Source organism: Rhincodon typus, chromosome 9 (genome assembly GCF_021869965.1).
Source record: "Rhincodon typus isolate 14 chromosome 9, sRhiTyp1.1, whole genome shotgun sequence".
Taxonomy (NCBI): domain Eukaryota; kingdom Metazoa; phylum Chordata; class Chondrichthyes; order Orectolobiformes; family Rhincodontidae; genus Rhincodon; species Rhincodon typus.
Genome location: NC_063340.1, coordinates 9,824,837 through 9,839,599, shown reverse-complemented (window position 1 = coordinate 9,839,599; position 14,763 = coordinate 9,824,837).

The following is a 14,763-nucleotide window of genomic DNA, read 5'->3' as shown; positions in this document are numbered from 1 at the left end:
TTCTGAAGAAGGGTCCCAACCCAAAACATCAGCTTTCCTGCTCCTCTGATGCTGCCTGGCCTGCTGTGTTCCTCCAGCTCCACACTGTGTTATCTCTGACTCCAGCGTCGGCAGTTCTTACTATCTCAGAGTGAGTATTAAACTGCTTTCTTGGGCAGATGCAAAGGAAACCATGACACTATTACTAAGAAAAGCAGGAGAGCTAAGACTGGTGCCCTGGCCAATATTTATCTCTCCATCAACGTCACAAGAAACAACTGAGTTCAACAAACTTAGATATAAGCAAGGTGCAGGAGTAGGCCACCATGGTCTTCAGGCCTGCTCTGTCATTCAATAAGGTCATGGCTGATCTGATTTTAACCTAAAATCTACATTCTTGTGGTGGAGGAAGAGAGGGTGGGGGAGTCCAGACCCAGGGTTCTTTGTTTAAGAATAAGGAACAAATCTTTTAGGATTGAGATGAGGAGAGATTTCTTCACCCACAGAGTGGTGACCCTGTGGAAATTACTCCCGAAGAAAGCGGTTGAAGCCTAAACATTATGTGCTTTCAGGAAGGAGGGAGCTCTTGTGGTTAAAGGGATAAGGATGGTGGGATTAATGTATAGAGCTTGATCAGCCATGATCATGTTGAATGGTGGAGCAGGCTCAAGGTGTCAAATGGTCTACTTCTGACTTCTATGTTTTTATATTTCCTGCACATTCCTGATAATCTTTCATCCCTTTAGAAATTAAGAATCTTTAGACAAAAGCAACATGCTGAAGAAACTCAGCAAGTTTGGCAACATCTGTGGAGAGAAAAACAGAGCTAACATGTCACATCCACTGACTGATCATCGGCATCCTTTGAGACACAATGGGCATCATAGAATCCCTACAGAACGGAAGCAGGCTATTTGGCCCATCATGTCCACACCATTCCTCTAAACAGCCTATCCCTCTAACCCTACATTTTCCATGGCCAAACCACATAACCTACCCATCCCTGGACACTATGGGGCAATTTACCATGGCCAAGCCACCTAACCTGCACATTTGGACAGTGAGAAGAAACCAGAGCACCCAGAGAAAACCCACACAGATCCAGGGAGAATGTGCAAACAGTCACACAAGGGTGGAATCAAACCCAGGTCCTTGGCACTATAAGGCAGCAGTACTAACCACTGAGCCACTGTGCCTTCTGGCCAACGGTAGAGACTCTACCACAAGAGTCTTTGTCTAATCATAAATTGTGCTGCAGTCATAATCTCTGCCTTTGTCTTGTTTTTTTGTTATATATTGCTTGCCTTCATGACTTCATGTTCCATTCCTATGAATGCTATTTACACCTCATCTAGCTGCAACCTTTGTTTATTCATTCTACCCACGAGCACTTTCTTTGGATTTTGCACGAAGTAATATTCCATAGAATCCCTGCAGTGTTGGAAAGACCATTCAGCCCAATAAGGCCGACTCTCCAAAGGGCATCCCACTCAGGCTCATCCCCCATATCCCGTGGCCAATCCACCTAACCTGCACATCTTTGCACTGCGGGAGGAAACCGGAGCACCCAGAGGAAACCCACGCAGACACGGGGAAATGTGCAAACTCCACACAGACGTTGCTCGAGGGTGGAATTAAATTTGTTAGAATAAAACAAAGAACTATGGGTGTTGGAGATCTGAAACGAAAGCAGAAATTGCTGGTGAAACTCAACAGGTCTGGTAGCATCTTTGGGAAGAAAGCTGAGTTATTGTTACAGTCAATGTTTGTTAGATAATATCTATCATAACAATGTTTGTTAGATAATATTTCCTGCCCTCCACCATATCAAGGGCCTTCCCTTTGTTCTTCCTGGCCCCTTAACTGTCTTAAAGACTCTTAGGTTTCTATCTTTCCTCAGTTCTGATGAAAGTTTATTGACCTACAACATTAACTTTGTTTGTGTTCACAGATACCATCTGATGTGCGGATTATTTCCAGCATATTTTTTGCTTTTATTTCAGGTTTTCAGCATCTGCAGTACTTCACTTCTGTGTTAACCTTAAACATATAAAAATAACTGATTATCTGGACATTGTTAAATTGCAGTTTGTGTGGTTTACTGTTATATATATATAAAATGTATCCTACATTACAACAGTGACTACGCTTCAAAAGTGCTTTGTTGGCTACAAAGTGCTTCAAAATTTCCAATACCTGTGCAAAATGCTATATAACTACACGTTTGCCTTTCTTTAGTGGATTGCCAGAGAGAAGCTGGTGTACATGTCTAATAAGAAATGTAGAATATGCAAACATACTTCATTACCAGGTGAGAGCATCCGAGTAGTTTAATATGGACAATGTAAACCAGAAAAAAAATTGGCAAGCCTAATTTTTTCTCACTAAAGTGTGGGGCATCAATTTCTCAGAGGTTTTTCAGGATGGACACTGTGTTGAAACTTCACAGGAATGGGCTGTGCCACACCAGCCTCACAACAATGATTGAAATGAGTCCATCTATGTGATTTGAAATGGAAGCTAAAGGTATAATCAGTCAGTGTTCTGAAGACATGACACACTCCTGGTTGCAGAGTAGAATCCCAGCAATTCCAATCACAATGCAAACGTAATAATTTGTAAGATCAAGTGCATTTCTACAAAATGTTCTGTTTGTCAGTTCATGTTGTAGATAAACTCATTAAAAAGTCAGAATGATTAAATTCTTTGGAAGTTCAATGCTTATATAGCCCCAGTAATATTTTACTGATAGTGAAAGCAGTTTTAAATTTCAGTTTCCATTTTAGCATTATTAGTGCTGGGGAGATTCAGCACTGGAATGTGACTCAAACAAAAGTTAAAACCAAATCCAATCTGTTGTTTCCCACTGCAAGTCCCTGCTTTACCTGTTAGGAGTAAGTCAAGCAGTACCTCTCTTTCTTTGTCCATCATCATCTTGTAATCACTACTTTTATTTTCTGTTGACATTGCCAGGTGGGCTATTCTTCTGTGTACAGGTTTGAGGCTTGTCTATCAGAGCAGCAGTGTTAGCCTTGGGCAGTTTGCATGAGCCCCTTCAAAAGGAAACATCTGAAGCACTTACAAGCCTGTTTCTGACAAAATTCCCTGTTCAAAGGTACTGAGAACCCACAAATCTAAGGGATTCGTTTGAAACCTAAAACAAGGGTGGTACAGTGCTAGTTTGCGGAATATTTTTTTTCTGTGACATGAGGCCCTCAGGAAAGACGTTTGTCTGATAACTTAGAATATCATTCTTCCGCTAAAACTGAAGCCTCAGAAGTTGGACTGAAACATTAAGTAATCACATGATTTCCAAAATGATATGGATACTATGCAAAAGAATGGAACATGAGATGTGAAGCAGAGAGGAGCAGGTGTAGTCAGTAACCATATGCTTTGCTTTAGGGAATAAAACTAAACCCATACTGGTGGTCACTGTGTGTCCAAAATAAAAGTATATTACAGACAATTAATAAGGCTGGGATTACAGGAGATAGCCACTTTAATCAGGAACATATTGGGAATTGTTCTTCACTTTGATGCAGAGAAAATTAAAGGCAGAGCCTTTCTACTAAGCCTATGTTGAAGGTTTTTAAATCTAATAAAAAAAATACTGGATGACTGCATTTGTAGTTAAAGGCACTTAAATCAAAACAATCCTGCAGTGTTTCAATGTGAAATTGCGGTATTTCGATGTATTGTTTAAATATACATTTTTTTGGATTGATTAACTGTAAAAATAGTTAATAAATAGTCATAAAAATGGCTTGTGACTTGTTGAACAAACAGGGAAAAATTGTGCGATCAATACAAGATGAAGCAGAATGTAATAGCTTCAATACAAGACGTTCTAAGACTGGTTTGATAATATGTTAGACTACTTCAGATTTTCTCACAAATGCCTGAATTGTTTGGAATGGGTTGCAAATGGTATTATTGTACTGGCATCTCATGTATGACATCAGATCCCCAGGCACTGAATTCTGGAATTCCCTCCCTAAAACTCTCCTCTTTCCCAATTCTCCTCCTCTACGATGCTTCCAAAAATCTCTTTCTTTAACTAAGCTTTTCATCATCTGCTTAAGATCTCTTCATGTGACTTGGTGTCAATTTTTGTTTGATAGTGTTTCAATGTTACAACTGAGCTCTGGACACTTCTGACACATTAAGGACCTGACACCACAATAGTGCAACTGATGTGCATTTGTGAGATATTCACATTAAGTACAGAAGCAATGGTAGACTTCAGTAAAACCAAATTTGCTCAAGTCCCAGTTTCACAAAACCTGACATCAATGGTGAGGCACAAAGCTATTGATGGTGCTTCTGTGAAACGGCTTGAAATGGTTTACAAGTTGTCTGCACTATATGAATGCTAGTTCTTGTTGTAAGGTGTTGTAGAAAAGATTGATATCTCTGGTCAGTGTGCCACACAAAATTAGCTTCTTCTCAGTTAATTTTAAGACTGAGAAAAGACTTCTTAGCGGAGAATGTACTCATGCGTAATTCACATGACCCTTGATGGTTGAATGTGAAAGAGGAGGGGGTGAGGAGTCAGAGAAAACAAAGAAGAGAGGCTGAGCAGTCGTGGGATAATGCTACAACCATCTAGTTCTTGGAAACTCATTTTTGAAACTAAATCAGCTCAGATTTGAGGGAAGCAAAATTGGTAAAAGGAAGTAGAAAAGCAGAAAGCAAAAATAGAAAACAGATAAAGCATAGGTAAGCAGCAAATAGAATCAAAATAAAGAATAATTTTTAAAAAAATGTTAAAAAAAAGAATTAAAGTCACTCTATCTGAGTACATCTGGCATTCACAAAACACCTATGATTTGAATACACAAATTGAAGTGAATGGGTTTAATTTGGTTGCAATCTTCGAAACACGGATATAGGGTGACCAATGTTGGGAACTGAGTATGCAAGGATGCTCAACATTTAGAAGGGATAGGCAAAGAAGAAAGGAAGCTGTGGGACCATCCTTATTAGGGGGTGAGATTAGTACATTACTGAGAAAGTGCAATTGAATGATCAAGATGTAGACAATTAGTTCGGGTGGAGATCAGGGACAGCAAGGAATGGCAAACAAGGTTGGAGTTATTTATAAGCCACCAAACAGTAGTGGTAATCAGGAGATTAGGCCTGCATGTATTATGGGCAGTACGGTAATAATGGGCAAATGCAAGTAACACATAGACTGGGTTGACCAAATCAACAGTAATGATGTGGAGGATGAATCCCTGGAATGTGTCCAAGATGGGTTTCTGGATCAGCAGGTTGGGGAGCCAACTAAGGATTGGGCTATTTTGGATTTAGTGTTGGATAGTGAGAGAGGGCTAATTGATAACCTTGCTGTAAAGGAGTCTTTGGGAAATAGTGAATAATATATTAGAAATTTTGACTAAGTTTCAATGCAGTATAGTTTTCTGGAGAATAATGACATTGAGAGATGTGGAGATAATGCAGGAAAGTGACTTAGATGTGGATGTCAGCCATGATCTAATTGAAAGGCAGAGCAGGCCTAATAGTCATGATCAGGAATTCCATTGCCAACAAAATTACAACATTTAAAAGCAACTGGATGGGGATATGAATAGGAAGGGTTTAGATGGATTTGGGCCAAATGCTGGCAAATGGGACTAGATTAATTTAGGATATCTGGTTGGCGTGGATAAGTTGGACTGAAGGCTCTGTTTCCATGCTGTACAACTGTATGACTCTAAGTCCTGGCAGCATCTATGGAGAGAGGAACAGAGTTAATGTTCTGAGTCCAGTGACCCATCTTCAGAAGTCCTGGCGTGGGACTTGAAGAAAGAGCTTCTGGCCCAGAATTATGGACACTACCATTGTGCAACAACACCTATGGTATGCTACTGGCATTTTATGACAATGTAATTCTAACGTTTGAAACTAATCTCAGTGTAGAAAGTTCTCAACAAATAAGAAAAACTTTGTCATCATCTCACCCTACCTGTAACATGACAAGTGAAGCTGTGATAATTCTGTTACTGGCTTTTAATAATGTGGCCCTGGTTTCTATAAAAAGGAGTGTGAAATTATAAATGACAATCAAGATAATGGTAGGATTGAATAGAATCAAAGGACATCAAAATTATAATAATCTGACTGAAATAACATTCAAAGAGCCTTGTGAAGATTAAAGCTTAAAATTAGATTGTGATTTAGGATATGAAGATTTGATGCATTTCACTAACATTCCTCTGCTTCCTAGTTTAACAGAGATGTTATCCTATTAAATAAGCTGGTGGCTCAGTTAAACGTTAGGTGAAGAAATGTACAAACATCCCACAACTCCAGGTTTGAATCTCTCTAGTCAGGTCACTTTCACAGCACTGAATTGACTCTAATCAAGCCCCTAAGTGACACTCATTGTAAACGTAATCATGCTGCATTATCCTTTCCCATCTTTCTTGACCTCTCTGCAATCTTTGACCACACAATCCCACTTTCCACCATTGTTCTTTACTTTATTCCATGCTTACCTATCTGACATTTGACTGTACATTTCCAGCAATGGTTTCTCTTCCTGCTCCGATGCCATTACTTCTAGAGTCCCTCAAGTATCTATCATTCCCAGTACCCTACCCCTACTTTATCAACACACTGCATTCTAGAGCCATCTTCTCAAAGAATTTGATCAGTTCCTATATGCTCACTGATGGCACCCTGATCTATCTTTCCAACATGTGTATTGACCCTTTCACTACCTCCTTATTTTCAAACTTCATGTCTGACAATGCAGGCTTCTCTGTGTCACAATTTTCTACAGATAAACATTGGTATATCCAAAGCCACTGATGGTGATTTATACCCAAAAAGACAGATGTGTTTGGGTCAGGTGGGATGCTAAAATGTTAAAATTTCAAACCCAAGTGCAATTTGCCTCAAACTTGTTTTTTTTTAATTTTAATTGAGGCAGGATGGAAGCTGAGACAGGAATAATGAAAGGAAATTGGGAGGATAATTTGGTCATTTAAACATATTGAAGCTGCCTGATAGTTGTAATATCTTCCAAGTTTGAGCCTGACCACATTGGCTTCCCAGGTCTTGGGAAACTAGGCATTTAAAAATAGATAGTGACTGCCTTGTAGAAAACAAAACTACCTTTCCAGCATGGCTTGTGGGCCAAGCGGACTGAGATTTCTGAATTGCACTTAACAGCTATTTCAGATTCCATTAAACAGGACTGGAAGCAAGTCATCCTGCATCTCGAGGAAGTGCCTAAGCAGAAGAGGAAAATAAAAAGATGACTGTCAATAGAAGAGAAGGCTTATGACAGCGAGAGGAGAGATTAGTGATATAACAGGACTCAGTTCTCAGTATTTTCTTTTTCTTTGTCTTTTTCTACATCACAGGAGAGGTGTTTCAAAAATAGAACATAGAATATGGAACACAGAACAGTACAGCGCAGTACAGGCCCTCTGGCCCACGATGTTGTGCCGACCTATTATCCTACTCTAAGGTCAAACTACCCTGCATTTCCTACATTTTACTATCATCCATGTGCCTATCCAAGAGTCGCTTAAATATCCCTAATGTGTCTGACTCCACTACCGCTGCCGGCAGCGCATTCCACATGCCCACCAATCTCTGTGTAAAGAACCTACCTCTGACATCTCCCCTATACCTTCCTCCAATCACCTTAAAATTATGCCCCCTTATAATAGTCATTTCCACCCTGGGAAAACGTGTTTGGGTATCCACTCCATCTATGCCTCTCATCATCTTGTACACCTCTATCAAGTTACCTCTCATCCTTCTTCACTACAATGAGAAAAGCCCTAGCTCCCTCAACCTTTCCTCATAAGACCTGCCTTCCAGTCCAGGCAGCATCCTGGTAAATCTCCTCTGCACCGTCTCTAAAGCTTCCATACCTTTCTTATAATGAGGCGACCAGGGCTGAACAAAAATTCCAAAGATCAACACAGGATTCAAATCTTGGGGCCACCTGGGCTTTATAAAGAGTTGAAATCCATTCTGGGGAAACAAAGTGTTTGGCATGTAATAGGAAACTGACCTTCCTTTGCTTTTGCAACTCAGAAGATGTGGAAGCTACAACCAGGTGAAGAAGATGGTCAAATAACAGCAACGAACAGAGAACAATAAGAATGGTGGAGCATCAAAAATGATGGATGGTAACCTTTGGTTAAACAGAAGAGATACAAAGAAACTGTATTGATTTTATCATCTCAAAGAAAAGAGAAGCCAAGTTGAAGTATTTCGCCTCAAGAGAACTCATGATATTGAGAAATGGCAATCTGAATAAAAGGTGAGACCTTCAGAAAAAGTAGATATGATTTGATGATAAATGGGAAAAGTTATCAGTGCAAGAAGGAAATGTACTAAAAATCAAAACTTTTTAGAATCAAAGAGTTAACAGAAAAAGAGTTAGAGGGTGAGATACTAAATCTTTGTGGTCGTTTAAGAGGAAACCGACACTTGTGCATTGTTTTGATAGGTGTTCATATGATGTTAATTCATTTGAAGTATGCTCCATTATTGGATTTGGATTCCATTGTTAATTCTCAGAGGAAGGAATGTTGCAATCCACCATGCGTTCCTACTCACCATGTAAAGAAATTTGTTCCCTTGTAGTATCAACATGATCTTCAAGGTTCTGTTCCAAGGCATGAATGTATGTCTTCATTATGGCGAATGATTCGATTGGTTGTTCAGTATGTTCTATAGACTGTAGCAATTGAGAAGCGATCCCTTTCACTACAATGAGCAAATTATTAGTGGAAGCTTTGTCCTTGCTGATATGGGACTTTGGAAAGATCTTGTGACAAAATACTGTCTTATGACCTAACTTATGATTTCATGTTGATGTTGTCACATGTGAAATATTGCTAACATGAGAAGTCTGTCTCCTCTGGTCTTATTGTGCTGTAAGTGGCCAGCTCATTTCTTCTGTCACCTGAAAAAGTTTATCAATTTGCTTCCAATGTCCACCCTGCTCTCACCTTCATCACCTCTGACTCCTCCTTTCCCTTCCTTAACATTTCTTTTTCATTTCTGGAGATAGGCTGTCACCAGTATCTGCCATTAACCCACCAATTCTCAGTTACCTGGACTATATATTGTGACATTTCACTTTCTGTAAAGACTCTATTGCATTCTCCCAGTTTCTCCATCTCCACTGCATGCTCCAATGATGCCAGCTTCTTGTTTGTTAATTGATAGTCATCTGAAGTTATAAATCATTTTCTTGATTTAAAAGACTATTGCTTGGCTTTTGATCTCATTGTACTACGCTCATTTTGGTGTCTTGTGGTATTTTTGCCCATTAAATTTCTTGTTGCATCTTTGTTGTTTCAAAGAATATTGTTGTAGTACTAAAAGTGAAAGTTGTTAAAAGTTTCTGATGTTTAATTGCTGTTTTCAATGTAATGATGTAGAGATATGCAGCTGGACCAAATCAGCCATTTTACCTCTGAAATGTCCACATCTTCCTCATCACAGGATTTACCCACCACTGTGATTAACAGGGCTCTCAGAAGTGTCTACCCACCTCCCGCACTTCAGCCCTCAACCCCTTCTCTTCCCTCCCATAATTGCGATAGGGTACCCCTCATCTTCATCTATCATCCCACCAGCATCCACATCCAAAGGATCATTAGCTGCCATTTCCTCTACCTCCAGCGGATGCCACCACCAGATATATATTCTCATATATACTTTTTTCTGAAGAAGGGTCTAGGCCCGAAACATCAGCCTTCCTGCTCCTCTGATGCTGTTTGGCCTGCTGTGTTCATCCAGCTCTACATCTTGTTATATCACATATTCCCATATATTCCCTTCCCTTCACTCGCCTGCCTTCCCCAGGGACTGTTCCCTCCGGGACACCCTGGTCCACTCCTCCTCCTCTCCTAATCCCTTTCCACAACCCCACAGCACTTTCCCATGTAATCAGAAGGTGTAACACCTGCCCATTTATCTCCTTCCTCCTCACTGGCCAAGGCCCCACATACACCCTCCAGGTGAAACAACGCATTATCTGCACTTCACTCAATCTAGCCTACTGTATTCGCTGCTCAAAATGTGGTCTCCTCGACACTGGGAAATGAAATGTAGACTGGCTGACAGCTTTGCAGAACACCTACATTCTTTCTGCAAAATTGCCCCTATGTTTTTTGTTATCAGCCACTTTGACACATCACCATGTTCCTGGGCCAACATCTCTATCTTAGGGCTGCCTAAGTGCTACAGTGAAGCCCAGTGCAAGCTGGAAGAACAACACCTCATTTTCTGTTTGGGAACTCTACAGTCTTGGGGACTCAATATCAAGTTCAATCATTTTAGAGCCTGAGCATTCATTCCCCCAGGTTGATCTTTATACATTCCTCTGTCTGCCCAATTGCTGTTCTCTCTCTCCAGGCTCCATATTCACCTATCATTTATTCCTCCCCTTCCCGCTACCCCACCTTCAGCATTATGCCAATATATCCCTAGCTCCATCAGTTCTGAAGAAGGGTCACTGGACCTGAAATATTAACTCTGCTTTCTCTCCACAGATGCTGCCAGACCTGATGAGCTTTTGCAGCAATTTCTGTTCCTGTTCATTCTGTAAATGTTTTGCAGTAAACGAAACCTTTCCTGTGTAATGCTTCTTCAACAGTTTTCTAGATTCTGTATTCAAACTATTTGGACTGCTAGTTCTAGAGTTATTTTCTTTTGATTGAAGAAGTTTAGTGACTGCTCTATCTGAAAGACCAATGTCAATTCTTTCAAAATTAGCTCTTATTGTTAAGTTTTCATAGCTGCATTGTTCAGAATGTACAGACAAGTTGTCAATGTAGTTATCCACAGATTCATCTGTAAGGTGATATCTACTACTGAAGTCTGATTTCACCAGTATCCTATTTGTTTTGAAGTGAAATACTGACAAAAATCTGTTGGAGGCTCATCAAACATAATTTGTTCCTCATTATTCTGTTGCCTGTGTAACATGTACTTTTCCCATAAGGTAGAGCATTGTACTAACCTCTTCTGCATTTAATTTGGTGTCCAATCTGGAAACTGTTTGAAATCTTGGGAATGGTGTTTTTGATGTATGCCAATGCACTGATCTATCAAATGGTTCTGAAAGCTTGCATTCTTCTGGTGGAAGGATTAGTACTGGTGAATGTTGTTGCATTATTTGATTATTGAAGGTCATCTGAAGTTATGAATTATTTTCTTGATGTTCTTGCTTGGATTCTTTGCACTACACTCATTTTGGTATCTTGTGGGGTATTTTTAACCCATTAAATTTGTTGTCAAATCTTCATTCTTTTGCAGTGTTATTGCCTTATTAAAACTGAAAGCTGTTAAAGTTCCTGATGCTTAAATGCCATTTTCAATGTAATTATTATGGAGACAGACAGCTGAACCAAGTCAGCCATTTTACCTCTATATTTGCAACACAGTAAAATTTAAACCTTCAAAAGACTCTCAAATTTGACCCCAATGGTTCCTAACCAGACTTTTGAATAACCAGTTCCAGATTCTGCAAATAATCAATTCTAAGCACCAGCTTGTAGCTTAAATGAAATAAATAGCTATTTATTAATAATACAGTAATTTTAGCAAAATTAACAAAGTAATTTAATTGATGTCTATGAACTCACTAAACTTTGTTTTCAGTCCCATTCAAACGAAACACAAAAAGACAAACAAACACAGTTGGAGATAAATAAAAGAAAATAACAAAACTGGCCAGATTACTGAAGTGGCTTTCATGATGTGTTGTGCCACAGGTATAGGTGGTCGTTTCTTGATTGGTTTTTTGATTATGTTGATCAGAGTCACCCTTTCCATCTCACTCAGAGGAGCTCAGGAATACCCATAAGTTAGTTTCCAATCTCTGAACTGCTAATAGTGGAAAATGGGAGGTTGGCAAATTTTCATGCAGTAGCGTCATAAGTGAAACTCCTTCTCAAAGTAAATACAATTCAATTACTGGCCTCTCCCTGTCAGACTGACTGTCTCCCCACGAGGTTCCATTCACCGTCTGCCATCTCCTTGAGCATAACGTCTTTCCCAGACTTGCTGGAACCAGTTCCCAGGTACTAACCTCATTAATGGCCAAACACTGCTATCTATTTGAATATACACTTCTCCTCTGGTGTCAACGACTCAGTAGAACCCTTTGATCAAGACCCAACCTGCAATTAACTTCTAGATCTATACTCACAAGCAAACAGCAGCGTGTTTGTTCTCTTTTCCTTTTTTTTTAACACAAGCTGCAGCCACAGTCCAAAGGTCATTTTCAGCTCACAGTTCTCAGTTCATAGCTTCAAACCAAAATTGATAAGAGAATAAAATAAGAATAATGAAAAAATTATGAGGCTTCTAACATCAATATAAAGTTCAGGTTGTCTTTACCAATATGGCGTATTCACAGGGATAGATGATGACAATCCTTTTCCAAGATGGCTGAAGGATTTTCAAATGACCTGTGGACAGAATTTTTTTCTCAAAATGGCTTCATTCCATAAGGTTCAATATTTTTTCACTGAATCAAAGATGGCTGCTATGACATTGTGCTCATTGACTTTTATTCTGTGTCCAAGATATTTTCACATGGTTCGATACCACATCATCAGATTCAACACTTTTTCTTCCTCAAATCTTTTTGTATTTTAATGAATGAGGTCAACAAACCTTCTTATTCACCAAATAAAACTTTGAATTTGTCATTCAAGACATCAAAATAAAAATTAAAAGAAAACTAACTTCACTGCCAGAGCTTTGGTAATTTGAATTGCAATATTTTTTTTTATGTCTGATCTTTTTCATCTTTCAGTGGCCATCCTGTTATCTTCCATCTATGTCTCCAATTCCCCTCAGTTTTTGGGCAATTGAAGTCCCTTTCATAAACTTGGCGATCAGGTTGCCTTGGTTACCCACTGGGGTACTTCACTGGAAACCAAGCCAAATTATTCCTGGAGTCATTGTAAATATGAAAAGATTTAATGAAACTATCCAAAATTTCCAGTTTGCCTGATCACCGAACCCAGGTTAAAAGAAATCGGGTTTCTGTACTTGACAGGAAAGCGGCTATCAATTTGGAAGCAAATTGTTTTTAATTGATAGAAGAAAAGAAATATAAATTTCAAAATTATAACCTTTTATAACCTAAAATCTTACACCTTTTTTAAAAAGAAAATCCCATTCACATAGAAGCAAACACACAATGAGACAAAACAAGACAAAAATATTTTGGGGCGGGGAAATAAACAAGGAAAAGGTCAGTGAAGCACACACTTGATACCAATCCGGATTACAAGTGTCACTGAAATGTTTTCCCTCACCCCTCTCCCAGTACCTTTCAACATGTTATTGAAGATATGAGGTTTGGACAAACTAATTCTCAATCTTTCATTCACCAGCTAAGGATTTACCCTTTCAGTATCTGCGAAGATGGGATTTTTACCCATTCCTTACAAGGAGATAAATTTGTAGAGAGAGATAGATATTGGGCAAGAGAGAGGGAGATAAAAGCTAGCTACTCGGTTTTTTTTCTCTCCCCAGTCAGAGAAGGGAGAGAGGGAGGTCAGGGGGTGGAAAACGACAGACCTTTGGTTTCTTCTTCACAGACAGGAGGTTTGTGCCATTTTGGTCAAACATAAAACTGTAACAATGCAGGAACCAATTGGCAAGTTATTTTGCCGATCATTCCTGAACACACACACACACATACACACATACACACCTGTTCTCAGTTGAAAAACCAAGCAAAAGTCTTTCACTCGGTAAATCTGCCTCTGGACACACACATGTACAACCTCCTCCCCCAGCACATGAATAATACCACATTGTAGGTGCAATACACAATGAGTTCTGCTAACCCAGAACTGAATGTCTACTTCCATTGTCCTTTAGGTTAAAGCTGTATCTTTTCCTATTTTTAAGTCCCACAGTACAAAATGGAAGTGTCAGAAAATTAGCTACATTTCTTTTTCATTGTGGAGGCAGCTGATCAGTGAAGTGGCAACTTGAGGGCTCATTAGTGGCTATTAGTTGACCATTTAAGGGCCTTAATTGCTGACAAGTTTAGAACGTTACCTAACTATCTTCTTCTATTTGATTCTGACTTCTAACTATTTCAAATTGCCCTTTTATCGCCTTAAATGTACTCTGTGATTTTTCCAATACTGCAGCCTTGGTGTCACTGAATGTTCTGGCCCTTGCTCCGTCTACTGTGTCCATGTCTTGTGGATCCTTCCCACAATGTTAGCGACACTCATTTTGAAGGACAAGTACTCCTTTTCATTTATATCCTTCCTAGCCTATCCCTTCACTGTCGCTCGATAGGAATTCCAGGTCTATTTTTCTAACATTTCTGTGCTATCTCTATACTCCAAGGACTGCAGTGGTTCAAGAGGTCAGCTCTCTACTGTCTTTTCCAGGGAAAATATGAATCGGCAATAGCCAGCGATGCCTACATCTTGTGAATAAATTTTAAAAATGTCCTAAAAGTCAGGAAGTCTAAGAAGTTTCTAAGATTCTATCATTCTATGATTCTATGAAGTTTAATATGTTGTAGTAGATGTATCATAGATGGGCAGCATGGTGACTCAGTGGTTAACACGGCTGCCTCACAGCACCAGGGACCTGGGTTCCATTCCACCCTTGGGCGACTGTGTGTGTGGAGTTTGCATATTCTCCCCATGTCTGCGTGGGTTTCCTCCAGGTGCTCTGGTTTCCTCCCACAGTCCAAAGATGTGCAGGTTAGGTGGATTGGCTAAGCTAAATTGCCCATAGTGTTCAGAGGTCTGT